This window comes from Dermacentor andersoni, chromosome 11 (assembly GCF_023375885.2).
Source record: "Dermacentor andersoni chromosome 11, qqDerAnde1_hic_scaffold, whole genome shotgun sequence".
NCBI classification, from domain to species: domain Eukaryota; kingdom Metazoa; phylum Arthropoda; class Arachnida; order Ixodida; family Ixodidae; genus Dermacentor; species Dermacentor andersoni.
Window position 1 is genome coordinate 9243031 of NC_092824.1, and position 24336 is coordinate 9267366.

The following is a 24336-nucleotide window of genomic DNA, read 5'->3' on the forward strand; positions in this document are numbered from 1 at the left end:
GAAGCCACGTTATGCAGGTGAAGCGACCAGAGTGCTGAGGTGCTTCAATATCTTCAGTGCTTCTGTCGACACACAACCCTTGTCGTAGTTCCTGAGAGCTACTTCAGAATCGGAAAAGACAACAGCTGCGTCCATGCACGTGGTAGTTTCTAGGGCAATCGCTGTCTCTTCTGCAATTTCAGGGTTCTGTGCACGGACTGTGGCAGGCGCTAGCTCTCTGCCCTGAGAATCTATGACGCTCAGGGTGTAAGCGTTTCTTTGCAGGTATTTGGCTGCGTTGGTGTATCTGGCATCCGGATCTTTGTGTCTTCGCCGTATGGTATCCGCTCGGGCTTGTTTTCTTTCCTTGTGGTGCGTTGGGTGCATGTTCCATGGAATTGGTGCTATGCACAGGGATTCGCAGTTGTTTGGAGGAATTCTTTCTTTTCGGTCCGTGGTGGCTATAAAGGTTTCACCATAGCTCAGCCGTTGCAGCACTGATCTTCTGGTGGGCGTGAGCTTCAGTCGTTCCAACTGACTGGCTTTATGAGCTTCAGCTTGTTCTTGCCATTTGTTGTGTACATCCATCTTGAGAAGTCTTGTAGTCTAAGTCGTAGATGGTAGGCCCAGGGTGATTTTGATGGCTTTGCGTATTTCAATGTTAATTTTTTCTACCTCTGCATTCTTCAGTGCGAGGTAGGGCATGCCATATGTTATTCAACTGGTGAGGAGTGCTTGCATCGTGCGTAGCGTGTCGCATTCTTTAAGTCCGCTTCTATGGCTTGCAACTCTCCTAATGAGATGCGTGAGCTGGGATAGCGTTCGCTGTAGGCGCGGGAGGGTGGCCACCCCGGACTCGTCTTTGTCGATGTGCAGCCCTAAAACTCGTAGTGTTTCCACTTTTGGAATAGGCATTCCATTGAGGGTGACGTTGGGATTGGGTTCATCATAGCCGGGTGGTCTGCCTCTCATTCTTAAGAACGACGTGTTCCGACTTCTCGGAAGCACAGCAGAGGCCACATTTGTGCAAGTAGCTCTCGATCGTATCTAGTGCTTCCTGTAGGCATGTTTCTTGCATTCCGGTGTTTGAGGCCCTTATCCATAATGTGATATCATCTGCATAAAAAAGCATGTCCTAGGTCTGGTATTGTGTCGAGGAGGCTGGGTAGCTTGATTATGGCGACGTTAAGAGCAATGGCGATATGACCGAACCCTGCGGGGTGCCTTTGCTCGGTAGTCGGAAGCTGTCGCTGCGCAGGGTGTATATTCCAACTGTGGCCATGTGGCCCGTGATGAAATTCCTGACGTAGTCATATGTCCGAGATTCACAGCCCAGGTCTTCGAGGTTGCAGAGGATAGCTTCATGACTGACATTGTCAAAAGCTCCCTTTATGTCGATGGCTAAAATCGATGATTTGCTTCTGGTGCTCAGGTGGTCGGTGAGGTCTTACATGAGTAGAAGGAATACATCTTGCGTTAACAGGTTCTGTCTGAAACCGAACATACTGTTTCGAAAATATCCATTGTCTTCGAGGTATGAGTTTAGCCGGTTGTGTATCATATGCTTGAAGAGTTTCCCTACGCAGAAGGTAAGCGAAATTTGGAAATTCTCAAAGCTGAGCTGTTTATTCCATGCAGCCAGTAGCTCTCCTTTCTCCCAGCATGCATTGAAGTACTGGAGCAGGGTTGCGGTAGCCTGCTGTGAAAGGTTCCGGAGATGCTTGTTGATGATCCGATCTTTGCCCGTTCTGGTGTTTCTGGTGAGCGTCGATAGTGCTGCAGAGAGTTCAACATGTGTAAAGGGTTGGTCAAGTTCGGGGTTTGGTTTCCCACCGTAGACTGTCATGTGCCGTCATATTAATGGGTGGGTCGCCGCAGAGCTTCTGAATTTCTCGGAGGAGGTTCTCTTCCAATCCAGCATGGTTGTGCTCGAGGCTACAGAGGTGCTGTCTCTGCTGAGTCTTTGTAGGGCCGCCGTCGAGAAGGGCGCAGGAGATGCCTCGTCGCCTTTGTGCTCAGGGTTCCCTGGAGTTTGTCGCAAAATGCGTGCCTGTTCTGTCTTCCTAATGTCTCTACGTATGCCTGTGCTTGCTCGGTGAGGTGGGGAAATTTGCTTCTTTAATTTCTTGTTTAGCTTCTGTCTCTTCCATCTTTTGAGGAGAGCTCTTCTGGCTTCCCAGAGGTGGAGAAGCCGCGTGTCGATGGATGGCACTATTTCATTCAGCTGTATTGTTTTGGTGTGATGATCTGCCGTGTTGAGGACTTTGCTCAGCCGGTCATCTATGTTCTCGATGGCGGTCTCGACATTTGGCACGTCTCTAAATGGCTTCCACTCCGTTACCTGGGCCGTTCCTACCCTAGCGGACTTGGGAGTGTGAGCCATGGTTAGTTGGAGGATGTGGCGATCACGGCACAGGGTTTCTGGGAGTCGGCTCTATTTCTTCGCATCTTCCCAGTTGGCCGTGCTTGCAATAATCAGGTTCTCGATTCTCTGCACTTGAACACACTTTTTCGCCAAAATCTGGCTGCGAGAAACTGCTGGCTCTTCCGATGGCTTGCATGATGGCAACATTGTTCCACTTTGCAAGCTCGAAGCCTACTTGTGGGCGGAATACAACCTTGTAGTCGTCGACTGGTAGAGGTGGCATTTGGGGCTTTCGCTGTTGCGGTGGTGGTGGCTTTTTAATCAATTGTTGCTTGGCTGGGCTGCTTTCTTGTGTCGTTTGATTCTTTGCATGCTTCTTGCCTTTTCTGCCCCTCGTAATCCAGATGCTCTCACGTTCAATAGTTCTTTCGCTGCTTGCATCATAATTCCAGGCAGTTTCTGCATTGTTTACTTTAGTAGGGTCCATCTGCATTGTGTCTACCTGCTAGCTGTTCTCTTGGTATTTTGATTGCTTCTACTGCTGCTTCACTTGTCTCGAGAGCTCTTAGTTGCTGCATGGGCAGGCGCCCGTTCTTTGCCCACAGATATGCTCGAGTGGCGGCAGCACACGCCACGGGGTTGCTGTGGCACGTTCGGCATCGGGCTTAGCCAGGCGGATGTGCAGCCATTGCAGAAATCAGTAAAGGGGGCACTCACTTGATGGTGGCTAGTGTCCGTCGATTCCTCCCATCTTGCCTGTTATGCAGTTGGCAAAATTAGGTTTTTCGCAGGCCGTGATCCTGCTTGGGAGGCACGAGAAGCGGGAGCCCATGGGAAGCGCGTCTGTTCTGTACGGCCCCATAGCAGAAATATTTTTGAACCGCACATACCCAGGCCCTTCATGTGCCGGAAGGAATTTACTGAAATAATCGAATTTTGCAAAGATACGTGGGAAAATAGTAAACTACACCTTACACACAACCTACAGACATGACAGACTCTTAGATTATAATGTGACTATACGAGAAAATGTAATTCTGTTACGAGAAAATTCAGACCCCTTTTCCAGCGTTTCTACAATTCATAGACTGCCGACGGCGTCCGCCATTTGCACGCACCGGCGCGGGGATCTCAAGGAGTCCACGTAGCGGCGCGCTTACTTCCTTGAAACACTTACAGATGGCACTTGCCTGCGCCAATTTTTAAAGCCCCCTAAAACTTCGTAAAGTAACGACACTCTTCTCCTCCGCCTTCACTCCTCCTTGTCCCTCCTCCCTCCCTCCTCGACCGTGGCGCCACCTACACTGCTTGAGCATAGCAAACGGCCTTTCGCACAGTTGACTGCACGCATCTCAAGGCAGTGCGCTTTAAGCGTTGGCGTTGGCTTCTAGCTCCCAGTAACTTCATGTACAACATAGCATAACATAACTATCCTGAAATCACGGGCTCGTGGCACTGAAGTATTTCCATCTCGGCTTTTAATGCAATGGCGTTAAGGGCCCCGGGCCACAGAAAATCCGGCATCGGACATTTTTTCGGCAAAAAGATTCTCGAACCGCACATACCGAGGCCCTCCACGTGGCCCAGGGAAGCTACTGAACTAATTGAATTTCTCAAGCTAAAAGACAGAAAAATCATAAAGTACGGCTTACACACAATGTATAGACATGGTAGTGTCGGATTGTACTTTGACTACACTCGAAAAGATCATTCTGTGTGGCAAAAATTCAAAGAAAACCCTTTTCCTGCGTTTCTGCCGTTCATAGACCGGCCACAGCGTCTGCCATGTGCACGTGAAAGTGTGGCTGGCTTCGCTTAATTTGTACAGCTCACATGAAGATGTCATCGTCACGCGAAACCGTATCATTCGTCACAGACTCCCAAATTCATCAAAATCTGCTCGTCCTGTCATTAGAGCTCGTCCCTGTCTTTTCTTGGCATTGTCCTCGTGTCTCCGCACAAACATTTTCAGTATTCATCAAAATGAATTGTTTTCTCATTAAAATTTACTTTTTTCGTTTGCCCGATAATACGCATAATTCTGCACCCCCTTTACGTGTAAGAAAAGTCTATCGGTGACTGTACTTATTTGCATAAAAAGTAGTTTCAGTACAACGAAATTTCAATATAATGAAGCAAATTGCAAATTTTGCCGGCTTCATTGTATTGCGGTTTAAAAATCTTTCCAAAGCGTGCACAATGCACATACAGTTTTCAGGCATTAACTGTGCCAATGCAGCTCACAGGGTTGCGAGGCAGCATGTGGTGTCCACAGGAGGACAGTATAGCTAGCTTTGCTGACCTCACCCTATTCTCCACCGATGGTAAGCCCCACCGCATATGCGTGGTGTGGAAAAGTAAAAATTCCACAGGAACTGTAGTGGAGCGACCAGCCATCTCCTCCTCCAACTCGCCAATGCTCCCAGTGCTCTGCCAAAGCCTATGGAGGTAAGCTGTTTTGACTCATGCCAAACCAAAAGACCCCTCTTGTACAGATGAGGTGAAGGTGACCTAGCATTACCTACTGAAGTACAGCTAAACCTCGTTACTTCGAACACCACATTAACAAAGTTTTCAGAAATCCCTTCCTGAATATTTACAGCTTCGAGGTAAAAGTATTTCAGTACTCCAAACTTCAGAATACTGAAATTTTCAGAATTACGGTCATTATTCAGTTTCCCTGTGAGGTTAACAATGCCTCAGTACCATGAGCTAATATTTAAAAAATTGAGGAGTCTTGATTTCTTGATTCTTGATAATGGAAGAGGGAATAGTCCAGAGGAGTTTGACATCCCACAAGTAACGCCGGAAGAAGTAAAGAAAGCTTTGGGAGCTTTACAAAGAAATTCAAGCAACAAAAAGACCGTGGCAAAAAGTCGGCCCGACGTCTCCGGCCGACTGCAAAACGGTTGGCCCGACCTCGGCAACCGAGGGCGGCCCAGCTTTGGGGATTGACATTGGCCTAACGTCGGCCGATCGTCGGCAATCGATGTAGGCCCGACCACTGTGGCCGACTTGGCCGACGGCGTCCCATACGAGGGCCTACCAAGGCTTTAGGTACGTAGTCAGTCGGCCAGCCGTAGGGCCATTCTATTTGGCCAACGCAGCCGAGCGCATGCCACACGCGGGCCAGCCATGGCCCTGACGATAATAATGGTCGGCATTGCACCGGCCCGGTGCTGAAAGCCGACGTTGCTTTTGACGCCCCGAATAATCGTAGCATTTGCATCATGCACTTACAACAGCATGCGCATCATGCATCACGCTTGTGTGGTGGCCGCCATAGAAGTACCAGACGAAAGCCAACGCTTTTTTGTACTTTTCATGCCACATAAATGCCAGGCAAGATGTTCTTATACAGGTATTTATTTCTTGTATTTGTCTTGGATATGTACACCCACACGTTCACAAACGTTTCAAATGCTAGTTCATGGTGGGCTTGAAGCGGGGTCACGACGCCTTCTCTCGTTCCGGCCTCCATCCCTGTCAGCTGCTCCGACTAACCAGCGTTTCGTGACTCCAGCCGCTGAAGCCAGTGAAGCGTCTGGGAAGGTGCTCCTCACAGATGCTGCAATAAAGCGGCACATATAAGAAAGCTGCCCCCGCTTTATAGTTCAGTTGGTTAGTCGCATTCCATTTGAAGAAATGAAACAATAAAAAAGATCATAAGCCAGATAAAGGAACGATAACAAAGTAATATTAGGGACGTGCAAATCAGTATCGAAGCTGTCAGGAAGAGTGGCTGGACGACACAAATCGTGTAAGTACCGGATAGTTGATAATTTATATGTCGTTAGCAATAGGGGGAACTCAACACGGAACCATAACAAAACACGCATACACAGTGGCTACTGTGTCGGTAGTGCGGCTGGTAGCCGCACTACTGGTAGTGCGGCTATTTACACTACGATCCGTCTTGTTGCTTCCCGTGAGCACTGCATGAAACAGCCAAGTTGAAACGCTGAGACAAAGAACGCGCCGGAGCCAGGAGCGCCAAGCGGCACAAGGAGGTGAATAGGTAAATGTCTGGAGAGGCAAGAGGGGAAGTTTATGGCATGATACATATACTTGCTGACATGATGGCAATGATGATAGGTCTATGTTTTGCAGAAAACAGTTTGCATACGTGGGTTAAAGCAGAAACAGCATATACAGCATATATTATATGGTGAAGCAAAACAAACTTCTCAAAAGCAGTGACAAAATATGGACGCCGCAAGTAGAACTCACTTATTACGGCATTATTTTATTAAAGAAAGTGCTAATACTGGACGCAGCAAGATGCAATAGGCAGCAGCTTGTTTGAATGAAGAAAAAAAAAAACGAAGCATGCAGTTGGTACCGATGTTCGCAACGTGCACAAGAAAGCTGATTGTTATGCCATATTTCTTACTTAGAATGAGATTCGTGATGGCCGGGAGCTTCACGAAGGCGTGCTTCCTCCCCTGCGACCCTTTCCAGCTGAACTGCAGTGCAGCTTCATTTGTAAGTATGCCCTGCAGAAGAGTGCGCACGGCATGACCGGTGTCCGCTCCTCCGTATCTGGAAAAAAAGTTCACCTGCACGAACCAGCGCATGTAGAGCTAAACCAGACATCCAAATACGTGGTTATCGTGGTCTGTAAAAGATAATGGTCAGGATAAGAAATATGATCGCTCTCGTTTTAAATGTTTTAACCACATAAAACAAATATATCTAGAAACAACGTTCTATGACAGAACGACATATTGCTGCGGTATTGTATGAATGACAAAATGAAAATCAGCCAAATATAAATATGAATACATAGTTTCTCTAAAAAGAAAACACAGCATGTCAATCACCATCTGTTCCATGCGGGAATCTGAAGCTAAATATTCCTCTAAGATACACTTTAGAGCCGCCCAAGGAAACATGAGGACAGGAAGGATAGATTTACTGGCTTGGCTCAGAATATCATTTAAAAAAAAAACATCCAGGCAGCGCGATAAATGAATACAACACAGTTGCACAAAGAAAATAGCACGCAGACTGCCACGAGACAAATGTATAGGTATACATAACGTCGAGACCGCGGTGACAAAGTATTACACGTAAACTACGAAAATACAACAACAGAAAAATTGAGGAACAACTTACATATGGGCTATCCGCAGGGTTTCACATACGCGGCTTCTTGTCTGATGTTCCTAGATCTACTCTAGTTCACATGCGGAGATGTGCCACACACAATCCATTCTTACCTGCAATGCACCAGACGTATATCGTATAGGCATATACAGTTTTGTTTTTTCATCTGTGGGAAGGAACGAAAGCAACTTCTAATTAATTATGACTTGTCCGCAATGACAACCAGACAAGCGTCTTACCTGATTTCTTCCCGAATGGTGGCGACAGTTCCGAGCGTAGCAGGTCATTCGCACACTGTGCTTCAATTTAAGCAGTGTCGTTCCAGTGTTTCCTAGAGAAAAATTAAGGAAAATACAAGACGAAAAAATAATATTAGAAATATATACATGAAAGTACGTCTCACATTTCCCTGTCCCAACTCTCGAACGCTTGATCGTTCTCATATAAAGCCTCTTTTTTTTTTCTTCCTGTCAGAAAAAATAAGCCCAAAAGACAAGGAGCTTATCATACGTTGCAAAACCATTTACGCAATACAAAGCGAGTTTTGTTCACATGAAAAAGACAGTCATGCATTACACAACGTGAAATTAAAATGCCACTTACGAGTACGCATAATTTGAGCAGCGAGATACGGCGGCTCCACTGCATGGAAAGGGCCTTGCGCTGTTTTTGTCCATGTCACTTTTGTGTAGTTTGCGTTTATATGCGCAGTCCATGATAACAGAAATGCACCAACTAGTCTACCAAGAGACGCGGAACGAGCTGGTATCCAGAGCTAGCATTTGGCGGCAACTCACGCAACTGCTTGCGCCCCCGCGCCATTTGGCGGGAACTCGCCTGCGCCCCTGGTGACTCCGGCTCCCCAGCTCCGGCGAGACGCTCGGCCGCCGCGACGGCGAAAACTGCCGGTCGCTGCTATCTCGAGTGCGCACGACTACACCAGGCACACAGACCTGTTCAGCGGTCAGCGAACCCGCTGTGGAACTCCACTGCCTACCTCAATCAACGCAGCAAGCATGCAGGTCACAGTGTCTGCAGAGGACTTGAACCCGTCCGAATACAACCCCCGGGACTGGAAGCATGTCCTGTCCATGCACGCGTCCCGTCGGAACACGACCGGAGCCTCCAAATCGTCTCCCGCATGCCCAGGATCCAGCATGGGGACGCCACAGAACGCAAACGCCACGACGCCATCGCCGCCCGCGTTCCAGCCTCGCCAAGAACAGCTGCGCGCTGCGAGAGCAGCAGCGTTCAAAGGTCGCCAACTCGCGCCGTTGCCTGCCGACGCTTACAAGGTTGTCTACCGATCGCAGGGAGGGCTCGCGCTTCTCGACATCCCACCGCGCCCGCTACTCGCCACAATCACGCAGGCAGCGCAGCTACAAGGCCAACAAGACATCCAGATCCGAGTTCATCCCACCAACAACACATGCACCATCGCCACCACGTGCCAAGAGACCGCCCTCAAGCTCGTCAATCTCAAGGAAATTACACTACGCGACCGAAAATACGCTATCACAGCCTACATCGCCCCACCAGCCGGGGCGGTGCGCGGAGTGATCACGAACGCATTTTGGTATGAAACCCCCAGCGAGGTCATCACAGACCTTCAGGCCCGAAATTCCGAAGTCCCCATCATTGATGCCCGACGTATGGGGAAAACACGCTCAATCCTTATCACCTTTGCCTACGGACCAGTTCCGAGGAAAATCATCTACGGCGGCGGTGTCCACCTATGCACGGTCTACCGGGGACACATCGACGCCTGTGCGAACTGCAGAAAGCCAGGACATCGAGCAGATGTATGTACCCTGCCCCGCTCCCATCGATGCCCAAGATGTGGCGAAACTCATGAAAGAGTGGACCCCCCAACCTGCGCTCCACAATGCATTCTCTGCGGTGGAGGACGCATGACCGGAACAAGTGGATGCAAAGCAAATCGAAGAAGTCCTACTACACGCCAGCCGCGATCCACTCAAAAGAAGACAGAACATCAACAACACCATCGATTCAGTCCCAGCCCGCGTCGACGCTCCGGCAGCACAGCTTCTCGCTCTTCGGACGCTCGACATCTCACATGGGCCGACCTGGTCGCCGGAAGACATAACCCCCCGCTCACCCAGACTCCCGAAGCGCTGCAACAGGAACGGGAGCTCCAGGCCCTCAGGGAAGAGGTAAGTCGCCTTGCTTCCCTCGTCCATACCCAACCTCCGACACAATCAGGCCTCCCTAACTCCACTCCACCCACCGAGAAGGAATCTCCCAGCACACCTCCCACGAAAAAACAGCGAACCGCACAGGAAATACCACCCCCTCAGTTGACAGACATAGATGCCAAACTCGCAGCGCTTGAGGCTAAATTCGATCGTAAACTACAAGAACTCGAAACACGCCTCGAGGCTAAACTCACTCACCTCGTAGAAACCCTCACGGAGAAATTAGAGCACCGCATGGATGTTATGCTTAACAAGATGCTCGAAAACATAGAACACCGCTTCACACAAATGCGTCCTTCCATACCCTCGCAACCCACCCTTCAGCCTACACAATTCACCCCTCCTGTCCAACACATTCCAATGGACACGCAACTAACCCCCCCTCTCCGCCCCCCCACGCTCCAGTATGGCGGCGCGGGGAAATAATTACCTACAAATTCTAACTTGGAATTGCCGTGGCTTCCGGGGCAAGCGTGCACCTCTGCAGCTTTTACTTCCCACACTCACTCCTCAGCCCCAAATACTTTTACTCCAAGACGCTGCACATTGCGCAACACTTCCCAGCTACACCTCAGTACATTCGGACGCCACAGACAAGCCCAGGGCGTCCACACTCATACACCGTAGCATCACTCACAGGGTACACCATATCACTTCAGAGACGCCCTGCGTGATCACTGAAATCATACACCATAAACACACGTTACCATCCATATTTATTGTCAACATTTATCACCTCCCATCACACCCGATGGCGTCTCTGGAGTCCCTACTTCGATCGGTGCACCGGCTGGCAGGAAAGCACCCCCTGTTAGTCGGCGGAGACTTCAACAGTCAACATACAGACTGGGGATACAAAACAACAACACACCGAGGTCGCAGGCTCTGGCTGCTCCTCCAGAACCTCCACCTCACCGTACACAACAACTTCCTGACGCCCACTCGGATCGGAAATAGCGTCAGCATGGACACCAGCCCGGACCTGGTGCTGACCCACTCCCTCCGAGGCGTCACCTGGACCAGAACACAATACACACTAGGCAGCGATCATTACATTATACAGGTCACTGTCCCATACAAACAACCCCGTCACACTTACATGACACACAAACTCATAAACTGGGACTCTCTCCGCACCACTCGGGCGGCCCGCTCTGACACCCCTATTTCCGATATCGACACCTGGGTGAAATCACTCCAGGATGACGTCCAATGCAACACAAAACTCATTGAAACCCCTACCGAAACCCCTACATTAGACACCCGACTGGCCCACCTCTGGGAGGCCTATCACAGCCTCCTAGAACGGTGGAAGAGGAATAAGCTAAACAGGACACTTAAAAAGCGGCTGGCCGCGCTGCAAACCCAAATCCAACAACATTCTGAGGAGCTTTGCCGGTCCAACTGGGGCCAGATATGCGACGGCATTGCTGGGAACCTGTCCACCAAGCGGGCCTGGCAACTCCTCCGCCACCTTATAGACCCGACGCAGACAAAAACAGCAACACAACACCATGTAACAAGACTCGTCCACGCACACATGGACAACCCTGACAGCCTCATAGATACACTTCAGAAAACCTACACCTCCCCAGGCATACCGACTCGCTTACCTCCCTACACAGGGCAGCCCAACCCCACACTCGACACGGACATAACGGAGACGGAAGTCAGAGCGGCCCTCCTGACTCTCCGTACCAGCTCCGCACCTGGCGCCGACCAGGTAACCAAATCTATGCTTCGTAATCTGGATGATCAATCTATCACACAGATTACGGACTACTTCAACCAGTGTTGGAGGGAGGGCACCCTCCCCCAGTCCTGGCGTCATGCGAAGGTTATTTTCATACCCAAACCCAACAAACCACTTACACTCCAAAACCTTCGCCCGATCTCGCTAACCTCATGCCTCGGAAAGCTTTTCGAGCATGTAGTGTTATCGAGACTCACACAACACATGGCGGAAAACGACCTTTACCCTCACAGCATGGTGGGCTTCCGCCCCCATTTATCCGCGCAGGATGCCATGCTACAACTTACGCACGACATTTTCGACCCCCTTATCCCGGGTCACACAAAGGCAGTCTTGGCTTTGGACCTCTCCAAAGCCTTTGATCGCGTAGAACACCATGCGATCATGACTGCCCTCTCGCCACTGAATGTGGGTGCACGTACCTACACCTACATTCAAGCATTCCTGACCGACCGCACTGCTCAGATACACTTTGGCCCACTCACCTCCCTCTCTTTTACTTTACGGAGTGTTGGCACACCGCAAGGGTCCGTCCTGTCCCCCTTTCTATTTAATATCACCCTAATCCCCCTGGCCCGACAATTGGCAATCATACCCCATCTCAAACACACCCTCTATGCCGACGACATCACGCTGTGGACTACCCACGGCAGTGACGGCGGCATAGAGGATACTCTCCAATCTGCAGCCACCCTGACCCAAAATTATGCTGCCAGTATCGGTCTTTCTTGCTCCCCAGAAAAATCCGAACTACTACTCATCAGACCTCGTAATCGCTGCTCCCCATGCTCCCCCATCACGATCGAGCTGGACGGACGCCCAGTGCCGGAGGTTGAAACCCTCCGAGTACTGGGACTCCATATCCAGAGTGACGGTAAAAACACCACCACCCTGAAGAAACTCAAGCAGATTGCAGGTGCGATCTCGCACCTCATTCGCCGGGTTTCAGCCCACCACAGAGGCATGAAGGAGCGCGACCTATGTCGCCTCATCCATGCCTTCGTCCTCAGCCGTGTGCTTTACACAACCCCATATTTACACTTATCCCGACACGATACTAATGCCCTAGATGCATTAATACGCAAGGCGTACAAAGTAGCATTAAAACTACCCATTAATACACCCACAGACAGACTACTCGGCCTGGGCCTCCACAACACTATCGGGGAACTTGTAGAAGCCCACCGGATGGCGCAATACATTCGCCTGACACGAACATTCACTGGGCGGCACATCCTGGACTCCCTCGGGATCCGGATACCGGCCAACGACCCTACACAACTCGCCACCCCACGCCACATCCACCGGGAGCTGCTTATTAAACCGCTCCCGAGGAACATGCATCCACAACACCACGAGGCGCGCCGCCGAGCTCGAGCTAAGGCGCTCCATCGCTATTACGGCCCCGAACCGGACGCCGTATGGGTGGACGCCGCATGCATGGGAGAGCAAGCGGTTGCCGCCGTGGTGGACTCCTCCCTCTCCCCACTCATCACACTACCCCTACCCGCACACACTTCCCCAGAAGCTGCAGAGGAAGCTGCCATTGCCATTGCCATCACCCATACGGAAGCCCGGTACATAATAACAGATTCAAAAACAGCTATACTAAATTTTGCACGAGGCCGAGTCCATGTTCCTGCTTTTTGCATACTGGACTCGCCCGTTGCACCTCCACCCCGCCATGTGGCGCTGATATGGGTGCCTGCGCACTCCGGGAATCCCGGAAACGAGGCTGCCAGCCTTTTAGCCCGAGGTTCTATTAACCGGGCTCAGGTGGCCTCCGATCCCGGATTCACGAAGGAGCGCATGCACTCTTTCAGCGATCTGACGCAGGCTTATAGAGCAGCACGTCAGATCTACCCCCCACCTAACCCATCCCTAGACAACAGGCATGCGACACTGTGGAGGCGACTCCAGACCCACACACTCCCCTCCCCTGTCACCCTATCCCATTACCATCCCTCTTTCCCCACGCCCGCCTGCGCCCTCTGTCCCGAACCGTTCGCATCCGCCATCCACATCCTCTCGCTTTGCCCGGCGGACCCTCTCCCGCGGGGCCTGGAGCACCTGACATCGTGGGAGGACTGGGAGACCGTGCTCCGCTCTGAGGACCCGGCAACGCAAAACATCGCGACCAGCCGGGCTGCCAGTGTTATGGACCTACGGAACATAAACACTTGAGTGGACTACGGTCGTGCGGGGGCCCAGGGGCCTACGTGGCCCGAACACCTCTGTTTAAATAAAGTTTTTAACAACAACAACCTGCGCCCCTGCGGGCAGCCGGCGTTGAGCGTGACGAAGAAAAAATAGACAGCAAGGAAAGTCCCGCTTCGCTTTCTCGCCCCGTCCTCACTGGTGGGAGCTGATGCTGACAGAGAGAATCGCCCGTCCCTGCTTTCCAAGAACCTCTTCATTCCTTCTGGGAGAGGGAGATGCGACAGCGCATACGACCTCGGTTCCCCACACTTTTCCTTTTTTTTCTTTTTTTTGTCAGGCGCTTCCTGTGAGCGCGTCGCCGTTTCCTTTTAGCGTGTGTGCTGTGCACGTGCGTGCGTGCGTGCGTCTGTGTAATTTTTTGGAGGGATTGGTAGCTCTATACGAATATGTATATAGCTTATGTAAACAATAATTTTGACCTCTTCAGTGAGTCGAACAGTACTTTGGGTGCTATGCACGTTAGCATGTAGGTTCTGTTTTCTTTTTTGGGAGTATTGCATAAATATTGTATAATCTTGTTTTGTTTCCCTTTGTACTTGTTCATTATTGTACACCTGTTATTACCGTGTGCAATTGTCTTTGTCCGCGCCTCATTTACATGCGCGTCACGCTAAAGCTCACAGTTTAGCGTGAGATTAAGCGTGGATTTTTTTTTTAGTGTATACTGAGGTATTTGTGTTCTTTTACTCGAGGTATTTCCTGGCCCTGTATTGATACTGTCTGTTCACTGTTTTCATTGAGTACTGTTTACCATAAAAGCTGATTTCCTAACGCTAAATTTCAAATGTTAAATTCTCACCTTCATGTGCACATATATTCTCCAGGCGTTGCATAACACTCCGCTTGTTAGCTAGCAACACAATGCCGTCGGCATAAAACGAACCTGGAAGCTACTGCTCTACTATTTTAACCGCCTGTTTGTATGAGAGATAAAACCCAAAATTGCTTCCCTCTAGCGGCCTTTTCATACTTACCATGTACATCACAAACAGCAGTCCCTAGTTGATATCAACTTGCTTCTCGCTCCTCATCCCTCCCCATTCAACGCAAACTGTATTTTCTAGGTAGGTCTCTGTCAAAAGCTATATAAAGTCGTTGCCTATGCCTTCCAGAATATCCCACAAGATTTTGTGGTCTACGTTGTCATACGCTCCGGTAATATCTAAAAAAGCCACATAAAACAGTCTCCTCTCTTTGGATATTTCAATACACTGAATAAGAACAAATAAGTTATCATCCAGACGCCTATTCTGAACCCGTTCTGAAGTTCTCCCATACCATTCTCTGCCCATGTTTGCACTTGTAATTTAATTACCTGTATTGCTAACGTGTATATTGCCGATATAATGGTCAACGGTCTATATGGGTGAATTCAATTCTTTTCTCCGTTATCTTTATACATTAAATTCATTCTACTTTGTCTCCGGCTGTCTGGTATTCGCCTATCTTGTAAGCCTTTTTCTACTGCTTCCCACAGAGCTTCCTTACTTTTTGATCCTAGTTCGCTAATCAGCCTAACGGGAACCTCGCCTAACCCTATGGCTGTGCGCTTTAGAAGTTTCTCTGGTTCTCGTTAACGCTCTTCTTTTTTAAAACTACTTCATCATTGCCTTGGAATGATTCGGTCGTTATTTTTCGGATGTAATTTAATGTCGCATCCCCTTCCGTTTTTTTTTTCTTAGTCTAGGACATGTTGTTCTGTTCCAGACTTTCTGCTTAATAAGTTTGTGTGTTTTCAAAATATTCTAGGCGCGGCCTTCTTTTTCTCACGTATTTCCGACAACCAACGTTCACTTTCACCTTTGAACTTTGCTTGAACCAGTATTATAACAATAGATTTTTTTTCTCCCGGTATACTTCTAATTTTCTGTCTACTTCAACCTGTGGCAACTGCACTTTCTATGCCTGCTTATGTTCTCGTAATGCTTTCTGTCGTTCATCGATCGCTTCGGGTATCACGCTGTTCCACCAGCTTTTTTTACTTCATTTTTGTTTTCCAACAAACGTGTTGCTTCTCCTTCCTAATTTCTCTCGTCATTACATTTAGAAGCTCACTGTATTCCCACTTATTGCTTGGCCATTTGCCGTGTTCTTTCTCGACTCCCGCGGCTATATTTGTTATTTGTTGAGCGTTCAAATTTGGACTGGCCATTCTTCGCTCCGTGCTCTCCTTCACAACTACATATCCCATTTTCAAAATGGTGCGTTTATGGCCAGTCCTTGTGTTACTACAGTCTTACTCGCCAATGGCTCAACTTATCTCAACTGATCTGAACTTATCATAAATATCTTCCGTCATCAGACAGTAACCAATAGTCGATTGCCTATTTCCAACTTCCCATCTGATCTGACCATCAGATTTATGGGCCGTAATTACGATAACGAGGTTACGTTGCTCACAAAGGTCCAGCAATAACTTCCTGTTGTTGTCGGTATAAACGTCTAGATCCTGTATGTGGGCATTCATGTCACCTAACAGGGTAATTTCGGCATTATTTCCTATACGCCTAATATCAGCACTTAGGCATTCCGCTAAGCCTTGGTTCTTCTCTCTGCAATGTTTTCTCGTTCATAAATACGTTAAGCCCAGCCAAGTTTTATTTCCACTCATTGTGCCTGAAAACTAAAGATGCCCTTGACACTTTGAATATGCTTTTTCCCATTTGAACATTCCGGCCCCCCTCCCTTTCCTTTCGATTTAGTTCTGTTGCAACCTTCCCAAACATAATTCTCAATGACTGGTGCATCTTTTAAGTCTCTAAGGTGCGTTTTTATAACCGCATACACCCCTATTTGTTCTCTATTTAACTGCTCCTCAATTTATAAGCGCTTTTCCTTTCTTCTGGCGCCCTGCATGTTTATGCAGCCTATTGCATGGCGAGCTCGCTTTTTTTTTTCCCGCCTTTCTCTGTGGTACTAATCTGAGGTACCGCCACCTACCGGCCGTGGCCACTCAGACAGACCTCAAATGGCAGCTATAGAAAAGGGCTTTGTCTTTCAGTTTCCGCGTAACAGAATTATGTTTTCCCGCATACTCGATTTGCAATCCGAAGTTATCATGTCTGAAGCTTGTGCTTAAGTTGTATTTTACGCATTTTCTGACAATTTACCCTCAAACATTCATTTAGTTCCATAAGGCTCTTGCGCTTGGCGGGGGCCATGTATGCTGCACTTCCGTATACATGCGTGCCCGCGTTACGTACGTCGCTTGTGGTGTTAGTGGTGGTTGGTTTCTGAGCAACGTCGTCTAACGTCGGCAATCGTTTCGTTGTACACCCACTTTCACAGGGTGCAATGGAGGAGGGCTTTTTTTTTTTTTTCTAAGAATACTGCAGGGAACCTGCTGAGAAATATGCGCACAAAGCCACAAACGTGCGAAGCCCGCGCACAGCGTAGGCAGAATGTAGCTGTAATACCTTACGTTCACACACTATCCCACAATTTGGAAAAGGTGGCTCAGCGTTACGAGTGTTCGCTGCTCCGCATAAGCTGTCAAAGCTTTGTAGGATGACCGACCCGGAAGCAAGCCAGTAACGTGACTGCGGCATAAAGCACAGGCCGCCTTTTATTGAATGCGCATAAGGGGTAGTCTATGAAATTCTTTTAAGGTGCGGAATAGTGTACATTGGCCATACTGGGAGATGTGTTAATGATAGGCTAAGGAAGGACGCAAACAATGTAAAAAATCCGCGTGAAGGAAAAGATTTCGAAGGTTTTCTGGCAAGTCATTGTCTGACTTGCAGGGACTGTTCGCCCGACCTTGTAAACACTTTCGTTATTAAGAAGAGTAAAACTCGTGTTATACGGGAAATCGCAGAATCTGAACGGATTTCTAGAAGTGAACTTGAACTTAATTTCCATCATCGATGGAGGAGAGGAAAAAAAAGCTGTGTAAGCATAGGGATGTGTCAACATGGCATCCATCACGCTGTCAGACAAATAGTTGGCATATTTACGAATGCGCAGATGATTACACCGGGCTCGGACAGCATGTATATATTCGTGATTCATTAACAATAAATGTTTTTGGAAGTTCAGCACCCGTCCTTGTCCTCTCGTCTCCGTCCGTGTCTTCTTGCGCTACCACCTTTTCAAATTTTTAGGATATATCACGCGCTTTCCACTGGGTGTTTTCCGGGGCAAGGAGTAGTATAACGCGCGCCGGCGCGTTTCGGCGGCAGGGAGCCCGCTCCTCTCCCCAGCCCCGCTGACGCCGCCTGCACGGCATGAATGGTCCCCGCCTGCTCTCGCGCGACGTGTTGGGGGGGGAGTGAAGGGGGCTGTGTAAACACCTCCTAGTTCTTTAGAGGGTGTTGGCTGTGTTCGTCTTTACATTCGGGGTCGCGGAAACCAGGCGGTTCGCTTGCCGCCGAACTCACAACTTTCTTTACCAGTGATCCAAGAAGAAGCTGAAAAAAGAAAGAAAAAATGGCCAGAACAAGTTTCGTCCCCTCAGGCTCCGGAGGAAAGCATTCCGTCCGCAAGCAGCAGCGCGAGCTGGCGCGAGTTCGAAAAGAAAGGAGACCACAGTCTCGAGCAGCGCCGCGCCGTCTGTCACGAATCACCCGAAGAAGATGGCACATGCTCAGTCTGAAGGATTAGACTGAATTGCGTGCAGCCAGTGGCACATAGCGAATGATAAATCATGAATCTGAACATAAAGCACTATTCCATTAAGAGGTCGGTGTGCTGTAGGTATACATATGAGCCGAAATCATACGTGTTATTTATGAAGGAACGCATTTTTTGTTGCACCGAAGAGAAACGCGCTTACTGCGAGGATACATTTGTCTGTTATGTATGAGTGCCTAACAGAGCGCTTGCCAGCCCAACTGGAAAACCGGCAAGCGGCGTGCCGAGTGTGAAATCGGCAGCCAGCACCATGAGGGAAAACCTTGCATTGCTATTTGAAAATCGCCCACGCGGAAACTATGCGAGAAAACCTGGGCGAGCGCGAAGTGCTGCTGCAGAAGCGTGCAACAGAGGAAGTCTTGCTGGGACGCACTTGTAAAAAGGGATCCTTGAGCCTTTGGCAAACCAGTTCTTGAAAGAAGAAACAAAAATTTAGAGAATGAGTAGTGGGACTCGGTGCCGTAGCAGATGAATTGCGCCGTCGTAGCAGCCAAATTATTTCTACTAAAAGGAAGAAAAGATTGGCTGAGAAGATTTCGAGATTGTGTTGCTGTAGGTGCAACACCGAAGTTATACTATTGATGCATTTACGTTTCACAGTCCCGTAGCAAAGCAGGAACAGAAAACACCTGGCGCTCACCAGTCATTTCCTGCAAAATGAAGACATCAGCACTTTTATTAGGGGAAGTTAATTCTTAGTATGTCGCATAACGTTTGCTTGGGCTATTTGGCTCATGAAAAACATCATGGCGTGAAAGACGAGGACACAGGGCTCATTCTGTTTCTAGTCCTCTTTTTTTTGCGCCACTGTTTTTTGTTTCTAGCGGTTTCCACATAATATGCATTTTCCTAACCGTAGTTCTATTCTTGGTTCAATTCGCGTTCGCCTTTTGGCAAATGCTCAGCGTGCGTTCAGTGTTATCACCTCGTCGCGCATGTTCTTCCAAAATTTTAAATTGTGAATTCACATCTGACCAATTCATTTTGAGTAAACAATATATCTGCGCCAGCTGTAGTAAATAGATGTTTAACTAGTTTTCTGACACTTTCCTTACGTCAAATATCCAAAAGAGGAGGATACGAATAGCCTTGCCGTGATAAATGAAATATAAAAAATTCACTGTGGAGCAAGGCCTGCATTAGTTTTTCTGTTTGGGAATGAAAGCATCACCGCTCGGTACTGCCTGCTGAGCGGAATTCAAGGACTCCTAGCTCCACAGTCTGTAATAATTCGCATAAGTTAACTTCAGGCTGATCATACGTATGTTCTGGTGCACTTGTCGTTCACACGAGTGAAAGCGCTATTAGTTGATGCAAAAAGGAGCTAGAGGGAGGGAAAGAAAGATGCCAAGCATCGTAAAACGCGTCTCTTTTTAGTGGTGGCTGAATGCAGTGGGTGGGGAAAGCGCCTCTGTCTTGCAGCTCTTGGCGCGGAGGCGGAGAGTCCGGGTGGAAGACAGGGGTGACGTTTGTGGAGAGGAGACGCTTGTGGGAGGGAGTAGGAGGAAAACTAGCAGTGCAGCGAACGTGGCAGCGCGCCGAGGGCAGCTAACAGAGCGATGCGATGTCTGGTCGCACTAACCGCTTCAGCGCTCCGCCCCAGAGATTCGTCGGCGCTCTATGATGGCATCTCGGAGGCCATGTTTAGGGCGGTAGGTACAAGTTTAATTTAGTGACGTTTGCTTTGTTAAACCCCAAATATTTCTAGAAGTTTAGTGTTTAAATTACAGTAAAAAAGGATTAGCGAAAATTCATAATATATACCACAGCCCACGTGAAATTCCGCATGTTTACAGAATTAATCCTTGCAAGCATCCAGAGAATTTCCCTTAAAGAAACATGGCAGGTTAATTCACATGTTTACGCGTACGACGAGTTTCATATTGCTTCAGAAAACGGTCCCACACACATATATCGCTCTTTCTGAACGCATTGCGCTATACCTTATAATATTAATGCAGCTGTGTATGTATATAGTCACGAAAACTATAAATTCTGTAAGCATAACAATGTATTACCTTCATCTATAATAAATTTCCCTAGTGAGAATTTTATAAGTATAGACCGAGAGACAGGAATTGATATAAAAATTAAATTATGCTACTCATCGGCCTCGGGCGTTGGTCCGACGCGTTGCCATCGTACCGAGCCGGCGACCAACTGGCGGGTCGGGAGTCAGTCCGACAGAGAGGTTGGCAAGACGCCCTCTGCCGACTGCCCGCCGGTAAAGGCGGCGGCCGTTGTCATACCGACCTCTCGCCAACCTTCGCTGGCCAATATAGTCGTTTGACGATCATTTCCCGACGATCGGCCAAGCAGCGGCAGTTGGCCAAGGTTGCTCGGCTTTTAATGCAATGGCGTTAAGGGCACCGGGCCACAGAAAATCCGGCATCGGACATTGTTTCGGCAAAAAGATTCTCGAACCGCACATACCGAGGCCCTCCACGTGGCCCAGGGAAGCTACTGAAATAATTGAATTTCTCAAGCTAAAAGACAGAAAAATCATAAAGTACGGCTTACACACAATGTATAGACATAGTAGTGTCGGATTGTACTTTGACTACACTCGAAAAGATCATTCTGTGTGGCAAAAATTCAAAGAAAACCCTTTTCCTGCGTTTCTGCCGTTCATAGACCGGCCACAGCGTCTGCCATGTGCACGTGAAAGTGTGGCTGGCTTCGCTTAATTTGTACAGCTCACATGAAGATGTCATCGTCACGCGAAACCGTATCATTCGTCACAGACTCCCAAATTCATCAAAATCTGCTCGTCCTGTCATTAGAGCTCGTCCCTGTCTTTTCTTGGCATTGTCCTCGTGTCTCCGCACAAACATTTTCAGTATTCATCAAAATGAATTGTTTTCTCATTAAAATTTACTTTTCTCGTTTGCCCGATAATACGCATAATTCTGCACCCCCTTTACGTGCAAGAAAAGTCTATCGGTGACTGTACTTATTTGCATAAAAAGTCCAGTTTCAGTACAACGAAATTTCAATATAATGAAGCAAATTGCAAATTTTGCCGGCTTCATTGTATTGAGGTTTAAAAATCTTTCCAAAGCGTGCACAATGCACATACAGTTTTCAGGCATTAACTGTGCCAATGCAGCTCACAGGGTTGCGAGGCAGCATGTGGTGTCCACAGGAGGACAGTATAGCTTTGCTGACCTCACCCTATTCTCCACCGATGGTAAGCCCCACCGCATATGCGTGGTTTGGAAAAGTAAAAATTCCACAGGAACTGTAGTGGAGCGACCAGCCATCTCCTCCTCCAACTCGCCAATGCTCCCAGTGCTCTGCCAAAGCCTATGGAGGTAAGCTGTTTTGACTCATGCCAAACCAAAAGACCCCTCTTGTACAGATGAGGTGAAGGTGACCTAGCATTACCTACTGAAGTACAGCTAAACCTCGTTACTTCGAACACCACATTAACAAAGTTTTCAGAAATCCCTTCCTGAATATTTACAGCTTCGAGGTAAAAGTATTTCAGTACTCCAAACTTCAGAATACTGAACTTTTCAGAATTACGGTCATTATTCAGTTTCCCTGTGAGGTTAACAATGCCTCAGTACCATGAGCTAATATTTAAAAAATTGAGGAGTCTTGATTTCTTGATTCTTGATAATGGAAGAGGGAATAGTCCAGAGGAGTTTGACATCCCACAAGTAACGCCGGAAGAAGTAAAGAAAGCTTTGGGAGCTTTACAAAGAAGGAAGGCAGCTGGGGAGGATCAGGTAACAACAGATTTGTTGAAGAATGGTGGGCAGATTCTTCCAGAAAAACTGGCCACCCTGTATGCGCAATGCCTCATGACCTTGAGCGTATTGAAAACTTGGAAGAACGCCAACATAATCTTAATCCATAAAAAAGGAGACGCCAAAGACTTGAAAAATTATAGACTGATCGTCTTACTGTCCGTTGGCTACAAAGTACTTACTAATGTAATTGCAAACGGAATCAAGAACACCTTACACTTTGTCAACCAAAGTACCAGGGAGGATTTTGTAAAGGCTTCTCAACAATAGACCATATTCACACTATCAATCGGGTGATAAAGGAATGTGCGGAATATAACCAACTCTTATATAAGGCTTTCATTGATTACGAGAAAGCATTTGATTCAATCGAAACCTCAGCAGTCATTCAGGCATTACGGAATCAAGGTGTAGACGAGCCGTATGTAAATATACTGAAAGATATCTGTAGCGGCTCCACAGCCACCGTAAACCTCCCTAAAGAAAGCAGCAAAATCCCAATAAAGGAGGGCATCAGGCAGGGAGATACGATCTCTCCAATGCTATTCACAGCGCGTTTGCACGAGGTATGCTGACCTGGATTGGGAAAAATAGGGGATAAGAGTTAATCGAGAATACCTTAGTAACTTGCGATTCGCTGATGATATTGCCTTGCTTAGTAACTCAGGGGACCAATTGCAATGCAGGCTCACTGACCTTTACAGGCAAAGTAGAAGGGTTGGTCTAAAAATTAATCTGCAGAAAACTAAAGTAATGTTTAACAGTCTCGGAAGAGAGCAGCAGTTTACGATAGGTAGTGAGGCACTGGAAGTGGTAAGGGAATACATCTACTTAGGGCAGGTAGTGACTGCGGATCCGGATCATGAAACTGAAATAACCAGAAGAATAAGAATGGGCTGGGGTGCGTTTGGCCGGCATTCTCAGATCATGAACAGCAGGTTGCCATTATCCCTCAAGAGAACAGTGTAACAGCTGCGTCTTACTAGTACTCGCGTACAGGGCAGAACCCTGGAGGCTTACGAAAAGCATTCTACTTAAATTGAGGACGACGCAACGAGGTATGGAAAGACAAATGATGGGTGTAACGTTAAGGGGGGGATAAGAAGAGAGCAGATTGGGTGAGGAAAGAAATGTGAGTTAATGACATCTTAGTTGAAATCAAGAAAAGGAAATGGGCATGGGCAGGGCATGTAATGAGGAGCGAAGATAACCGATGGTTATTAGGGGTTACGGATTGGACTCCAAGAGAAGGGAAGGTAGCAAAGGGTGGCAGAAAGTTAGGTGGGCGGATGAGATTAAGAAGTTTGCAGGGACAACATGGTCACAATTAGCACATGAGCGGAGTAGTTGGAGAAGTATGGAAGAGGCCTTTGCCCAGCAGTGGGTGTAGCCAGGCTGATGATGATGATGATTTTCGTATATCCTTCACAGCAGCCGAAGCAGAAGGCTAGCAAACAAGGTGCAGAGAGCGGACGTAATAGGGCATGAGTTCGCAAAACCTGAGAGCGTGCCCAAGAAAAAAAGAATGTGGGCGAGCGGAGGCGAGTACACATCAGGTTTTGCAAGCGCTTGCTCCACCTAGAAAAGTGTTGCCTAGCAATGGAACTGCGTCTCTTCCTTCTTTTACCCTTCTTTTTATGCACACTTCTTTCTTTCTTGCTTCTTTCGGTGGCAATGCTAGCTATGCACGCGGTGAAATGTAATCTCCGTACTTGCGGGGATGACACACAGTCGCACGTTGCACTTTCCAGACGTGCTTGTGCTTTGACATAGTTCAGGTGTCTGCCTTGAGCTAGAAAGTTGCGGTATCAACCCCAAGAAATGTCAAATATAAGCAATAAGCAAGAGACATTGCACTTCGGAGGTGACATGAAGCTACCTTTTTGTCGGTAGTTTTCTCAGCGTCAGCATCTATTTTGCGCACGTCACTTTTATTACATGGTGCTTCGGTGGTGCGATCGAGGCAGCGGAATCTATGGAAAATTGCAACAGCGCGTGTTGAGAGCCAACAGCGACGTTTTCAGGGGTAGCTCATCTGCTGACAACTTATGAACTGATGTTCTGATGGGTGGAATGGTTAATTTTGGGGCTTTCACTATAACAGTCTTTCTGAATAATGAAAAATTTATCACAGTCCCCTGAAGTTCAAAATCTTAGATGTCTCTTATGAAATACTGACAGCATTGAAGGGCTTTTATTCCACATTCCTCAGATGGAATGGCAATTGCTGTATAGTCAACATCCATATCCACTGTCACTCCATCCACTCATCCATATCCACTATCCATATGTCACTTCAAGCTGTAT

The 24336-nt window shown here is 48.1% G+C and overlaps 1 long non-coding RNA gene across 6 annotated transcripts; it reads right to left on the minus strand.

Annotated features, from left to right (window-relative positions):
* Positions 1–5702: 5702 nt before the first annotated feature.
* LOC129381023 (uncharacterized) lies at positions 5703–15227 on the minus strand. Of its 6 annotated transcripts, XR_011891215.1 has the most exons (6): positions 13688–15227; positions 8057–8290; positions 7693–7784; positions 7463–7619; positions 6738–6903; positions 5703–5912 (listed from the first exon to the last, which is right to left on the minus strand). It is a non-coding gene; the product is annotated as an uncharacterized lncRNA (long non-coding RNA). The 6 variants fall into 6 exon arrangements; XR_011891214.1 differs by lacking the exon at positions 13688–15227 and having other exon boundaries at positions 8057–8939; XR_011891217.1 differs by lacking the exons at positions 8057–8290; positions 13688–15227 and adding an exon at positions 6914–6962 and having other exon boundaries at positions 6738–6840; positions 7693–8047.
* Positions 15228–24336: the final 9109 nt, after the last annotated feature.